We start from the raw sequence: 6962 nt of genomic DNA on the forward strand, positions 1-6962 counted from the left end.
CCATGTTGTAGAGACTGATTGAGGCACACCACTTGCTGAGACTGATTGGGGCACACCACTTCCTGGTTTTATAGTCCCTCCCCCCTGCCTCCAGCGGGGGCAGCAGAGAGAATGGGGAATTTTGTAAAATCATTAATATCTCTGTCATTTTTCATCGACGGGAAAATTCCTCGGCACACATACGGCGGAGGGGGGCTCTGAGCAAGGTGGCCAAAAATGACGGCCGTAGGTGGCGGCGTTCTCTCGGAAATCGCAGCACAGATCGCCAAAACCAGTCAAGAACAGAGTTTTAGTAATATAGATCTCTGTTCTTGACTGCTTTTGGCCAATGTGTCTATTGGTTCTAAAGCTTGCAAAAAATGTCTATTGGTTCTAAAGCTTGCAAAAAATGTCTATTGGTTTAAAGCTTGCAAAAAGTGTCTCTATTGGTTCTAAAGCTTGCAAAAATGTCTATTGGTTCTAAAGCTTGCAAAAAAATGTCTATTGGTTCTAAAGCTTGCAAAAAAATTTCTATTGGTTCTAAATCTTGCAAAAAAATGTCTATTGATTCTAAAGCTTCTATTGGTTCTAAAGCTTGCAAAAAATGTCTATTGGTTCTAAAGCTTGCAAAAAAAGTCTATTGGTTCTAAAGCTTGCAAAAAAATGTCTATTGGTTCTAAAGCTTGCAAAAAAAGTCTATTGGTTCTAAATCTAATGGTTCTAAAGCTTGCAAAAAAAAATGTCTATTGGTTCTAAAATGGTTCATACTAGTGCGCCCCCCCCCCCCGGTCAGCAATATTGGAAGTGGTGCAGAGGTGGAATATTGCGTTGGGGGACCAGCCCTCCCGTGTGAAGCTGGGACCCAACGGGTCCCACTTAGTCTAGTAATATACTAAACTAAACTATTACCAGTATAGGAAGCAACTGCAGAGGCTAGTTTACACTGAAGATTGACACAAAATGCTGCAGTAACTCAGTGTTCAGGCAGTATTCCTGTGGAAAAGGAATACGCTACGTGACATTTCAGGTCGAGACCCTTCTTCAGACCCTCTGACCATGTAGAATCTGAAGAATGGTCTCAAGCCAAAACATCACCTGTTTTCCGTTTCTCCAGAGATGCTGCCTGCCCCGCTGAGTAAACTAGTATCTGAGTTGATTGGATAGTGTTCAAAACAAAGCTTTTCGCTGTATCTCAGCACATGTGACAGTAATAAAGTATAATAAAAAGTATAAAGTATCCTTTATTGTCATTCACATTTTTAGTTTGAACGAAATTACGTGCCTTGCAGTCAAGACAGAGAATAAAACAACAGAACACACAATGAACACAGTTTAACATCCACCACAGTGAGTCTACCAGACACCTCCTCACTGTGAAGGAGGGCAAAAGTCTTAAAGTCCTTGTCTCTTCCCTCCTTGTTCTCCCTCTGCGTTGAGGCGATCCAGACTTTCGATGTTGGGCCCCCCGCCAGGTGATGATAAGTCCCGCGGCCGAATCCGAGCTCGGCGAACGGGCCGGTTGAAACTCCGCGGCCCGGGGCAGACGAAGCTGCCAGTCCAGCGGACGAAGCTGTTGTTGCGGGAGCTCCGTAGAATCGGTCACCAACCTGGGACCTGCGAGCTCCCGATGTTGTCGTCCACTGCGGCCCGTGGCCGAAGCCTCCGAGGCTCCGAAGTCGGGTCGCCACCGCCGCAACGCCACCACAGCCCCAAAGTCAACCAGCTTTGCGATGGTGAGTCCTGGCCTCCGGAGCCTCGAGGTCGGCCCCAGTTGGAGGCCGCCAGCTCCGCGATTAGGCCTTAGTGCAGACAGAGACAGAGATGGAGACGGAGATGGGGATACGACAAAGAAAAGGTTGCATCCCCCCGAAGGAAGAGACTAAAACAAGTTTTCCCCGCCCCCCCACACATACAGAACTAAAAATAAACTAAAACATACGTACAACAAGACAAAAGAAAACCAAAGAAAAAGAAAAAGACAGACGGACTGCAGGCGAGCCGCAGCTGCTTGGGCAGCCCCACCACTTACACCACAATAATCCTTGACCCAAAACTCAGCCATTTGGGCTTTTGCGACATCTTCGCACAACTTTCCAAAAGGCAGTCTCAGTAAAAACAAATTGTCCTGTACATTTGTGCCAAAATCATTGAATCCTCTGAGCTCCATACATGCCGTCAACCCAGATGTGAGACTTGTTTACGTATGGTTTTTGCTCCAGGCCTTCCTACCCATTCTTGCTCACATAAACAATGTCGACTGTCAGCTGGTTCCCTTATGCCTTCAGCTCGTTAGATCACAGTGGCACATATGTGCACTGGATCTGTGAAAAACGATTCTTTTTCATGTTCAGTAGCAACTGGGCAAGTCTTGTCCTAACAAAGGAGAGCTTTTATTTCTGTGATGCTGTGAAATGTCCCAAGACACAGTGCTCGATTCATCTTTGAAATGTAAATACTGAGCCAAAATGATCAGATCCAAACTCACTCAGCGGCAAGGTCAGCGCAGTGGCACGGTGGTAGAGTTGCTGCCTTATAGCGCCAGAGAACCAGGTTCAATCCTCGCTATGGCCGCTGTCTCTACGGGGTGGGTGGGTGCACGTGGGTTTTCTCCGGGTGCTCTGGTTTCCTCCCACATCCCAAGACGTTTGGGTTTGTAGGCTAATTGGCTTCTGTAAATTGTCTCTAGTGTGTAGGATAGGACTAGTGTACGAGGTGATCGCTGGTCGGCGCGGACTCGGTGGGCCAAAGGGCCTGTTTCCATGCAGTTTCCCTAATCTAAACCAAACTAAGCAACGATGAAGATGATCTGCAAATTCTTAATGGTGTGGATTCTTAATGGTGTGGATTTCTTCTAATTCTGCTCATTCTTAATGGTGTGGACTGTTTTTACACAAAGCGTGGTAGGTGTATAGACCAAGTTGCCTGAGGAGGTAGGTGAGGCAGGTACTATCGCAACAGTTAATAAACATTCAGAAAGGTACATGGATAAGGTTAGGCAGGGTAGGGCAGGGAAGGAGGGATATGGGCTAAAAGCAGGCAGGTGGGACTAGCATGTTGGCCGGTTTGGGCAAGTTTGGCTGAAGGGCCTGTTTCTACACTGCATGACTATGAATCTAGCTTTATATTTTTGGACAAGGAATAAAATTGTTCTTGATCATTAGTCACGGCATTTGGATAACATTCAGCTAGAATTAATGAGTTACCACAGAATGTAGACAGGCGCTCCACTAAAAATACGCATCTAACTGTCCGTGCAGTGCAAGTTATTGATATCTGATAGAAAAAGTCATTCTTGAATGATACACTTATTACACCTCATTAATCATTCCTTTTGTTTAGTTTATCCACAGAGCATGGAAACAGGCCCTTCAGCCCACTGAGTCGATCACCCGTTCTGTTATCCCACTTTAGCATCCACTCCCTACACACTAGAGGCAATTTCAGAGGCCAATTAACCTACAAACCCACACGTCTTTGGGAGGTTGGGGGAAAACGAAGCACCCAAAGGAAACAGGGAAATCACAGGTCACGGGGAGAAGGTGCAAACTCTGCACAGACAGCAGCCGAGGTCAGGATCGAACCCGGGTCTCTGGCGCTGCGAGGCAGAAGCTGTACCAGCTGTGCCGCTGTGCCACTCTGCAAAATGAATTGGAGGTGTGCTCAAAACTGCTACATTCAGCGAATCCTCAGGGCTAAAGCCTCTTGTTCCTTCGTTATATTTTTGGCAGCCACTACGGGAACAATAACCCTCTTCAAATGTTCAGAGGCCCCAGTTTTCAGTTGGCCAACTCAGCCAGAGCCATTGATGTGTGCAGCTGTGTTTTTGTGGGCAGGATGTTGGGTAGGTGTGGCACACAATGTGTGGGCTGCTCACTTTAGGCAGAGCATTTGTGCCAACATCCTTGATGTGTTCATGAGTAGTGATCACCGCCAAAGGAACACTGCCTTTCAAATGTGAAATCTGACCTTTCACTCAAATCGTTCACAGCTCGCGATAGAGGCACAGCAAGGATTTTCAGACCAAGCCACAATATAAAGTGAACTCTGCACGGATGTGTTTATCCAATTCATTGAGCTACTACTTCATGCCAAGTCTACCATTATTTGGAGCACTATCACATAGTCTCTGAGAGCCTGTATTTTACTGAACCACATCCTGGTTTACTACACAAACCTAAACATCAGGTACAGAGCATTGTTTTAGCAGGAGAGATTGAGTAGATAACTCCCTAAATATTAACCTACACTCCGCTAAAGATTTTAAGGACAAAGGGCAATTAATTTAGTTTAGTTTAGAAATCCAGCGTGGAAACAGGCCCTTCGATCCAACGAGTCCGTGCCGACCAGTGATCACCCATTCACTCGTTCTATCCTACACGCCAAGGACAATTAACCTGCAAACCTGCACATCTATGGAATGTGGGGTGAAACCATACAGTCACATGCAAACTCCGTATAGACAGCACCTGTAATCAGGATCGGACTCGGGTTTCTGGTGCTGTAAATTGAATTGAATTGAATTGAATTGAATACATTTTATTAGCCAAGTATGTATACACACAAGGAATTTGCCCTGGTGCTTTGCTCGCAAGTACCAACACGATATACAGTAGACAATTAAAAATAAAACATTGTAATTTAAACATGTGAAGAATGAAATAAAATACCAGAGCAAAAGGAGGCTACAGACTTTGGGTTGTTGAGTAGAGCTACTGCTCGTAGAAAAAAGCTGTTTTTATGTCTGGCTGTGGCAGCTTTGACAGTTCGGAGTCGCCTTCCAGAGGGAAGTGATTCAAAGAGTTTGTGGCCAGGGTGAGGGGTCAGAGATGATCTTACCCGCTCGCTTCCTTGCCCTTGCAGAGTACAGTTCGTCAATGAGGGGAAGGTTGTAGCCAATAATCTTCTCGGCTGATCGGACGATTCGCTGCAGCCTCTGGATGTCATGCTTGGTGGCTGAGCCAAACCAGACCATGATGAAGGTGAGGACAGACTCTATGATGGCCGTGTAGAATTGGATCATCATTGCCTGTGGCAGATTGTGTTTCCTCAGTTGCCGCAGGAAGTACATCCTCTGTTGGGCCTTTTTGGCTGTGGAGTCGATGGTGGCCCCCATTTAAGGTCCCTGGAGATGATGGTTCCAAGGAACTTAAATGACTCTACAGATGTGACTGGTGTTGTTGATGGTGAGTGCGGGGACAGGAGGGGGAGCTCTCCTAAAGTCTACTATCAATTCCACCGTCTTAAGAACATTGAGCTCCAGGTTGTTGCGATGGCACCAGGACGGCAGCTGTGTCACTTCCTGTCTGTAGGCAGATTCCTCCCTATCCTGGATCAGTCCAATCAGGGTTGTGTCATCCGCAAACTTGAGCAGCTTGACAGAGGAGTCAGTGGAGGTGCAGTCGTTGGTGTAGAGAGAGTAAAGGCGAGGAGAGAAAACACAGCGTCGTGGTGCTCCTAAGCTGAGGGTCTGCGGGTCCGAGATGTGCTTTCCCAGCCTCACATGCTGCTTCCTGTCTGTCAGGAAGTTGGTGATCCACCGACAGAGGGGTTCAGGCACAGTCAACTGGGAGAGTTTGGAATGTAGTAGCTCTGGCACAATAGTGTTCAATGCCGAGCTAAAATCCACAAACACAATCCTTGCAACAAAATCCTGGCGGTCTAGGTGCTGGAGGATGAAATGCAGGCCTAGGTTGACTGCATTATCCACTGATCTATTGGCCCGATATGCAAACTGCATATTTGTGATATTTTTCAGCTGGCCCAGCACAAGTGTTTCAAGTGCTTCGTGATTACAGAGGTCAGTGCGACAGGCCTGTAGTCATTAAGACCAATAATCCTTGTCTTTTTTGGTACGGGAACAATAGTGGAGACTGAAGCAGGCAGGGACAGTGCAGGTTTGCAGGGACTGGTTGAAAAAGTCTGTGTAGACTGGTGCCAATTGTTCAGCACAGAGCTTGTGAGTAGAGGGGGAAACATTGTCCAGTCCTGGAGGTTTCCAGCTTTTCTGTCTCCTGAATAGCTTTTCCACCTCCTCAGTTGCTATTGTTAGTGATGGAGAAGTGGTCAGACTGATGTTGGGCAGCAAGGAGGGGGTGAGTAGTGGACGAGGGCCCAGACTTTACAGACTGGAGTCAGGCTGTAAGTGGGTGTGAAGTGGTCATTGGGGAGGAGTGGTGGGGAGGGGGTATCAGGGTTATATTTTTGTCTATCAAACCTGCAGTAAAACTCGTTCAGGTCGTTGGTCAGCTGTCGATTGTCCTAGGAGCCGAGGGGGGTGGGGTTCCTCTTGTAGCTGCTGATTTCTTGCAAGCCCTTCCACACTGAAGAAGAGTCATTGGCTGAGAACTTGCTCCTCAACTTCTCAGAGTACCTTTACTATGCAGCTCTGATCCCTCTCCTCAGCTTGTACTTGGCCTGCCTGTAGAGGTCTGCTCATGTAGGCCTCATCTTTTGACTGGCGTAGCTGTCTTGAGCTCTGCTGTAAACCAGGGCTTGTCATTGTTGAACCTGATCCAGGTCCGGGTCCTAGTGGGAATGTAACTGCCCTCACAAAAGCTGACATATGATGTAACAGTCTGTATATTCAATGAGGCTTGTGGTTGTTTCCCTGAACACATTCCAATCAGTGCAGTCAAAGCAGGACTGTAGGTTTTCAATGCCAAGGCAGCAACTCTACCACAGCACCATTGTGCTGCCCCTTAGGTACAAAGTATTGTCTTAGCAGGATTTAGTAGATAACCCCGGAAGATCTTTGATAAAAGGGGACAGGCAATCTTGTAGACAGATGGTGAGATCATGTTTCGTTTTGTTGTGATATCTATAAAATAGGGGCAGCACAGTGGCACAGCATTAGAGTTGCTGCCTTACAGCACAAGAGACCTGGGTTCGACCCTGACTACGGTTGCTGTCTGTATGGAGTTTGTACATTCTCTGGGACTGCGAGTTTTTACCGGATGCTCCGGTTTCCTCCCACATGACAATGA

The sequence above is a fragment of the Leucoraja erinacea genome, chromosome 15 (assembly GCF_028641065.1).
Source record: "Leucoraja erinacea ecotype New England chromosome 15, Leri_hhj_1, whole genome shotgun sequence".
Taxonomy (NCBI): Eukaryota; Metazoa; Chordata; class Chondrichthyes; order Rajiformes; family Rajidae; genus Leucoraja; species Leucoraja erinaceus.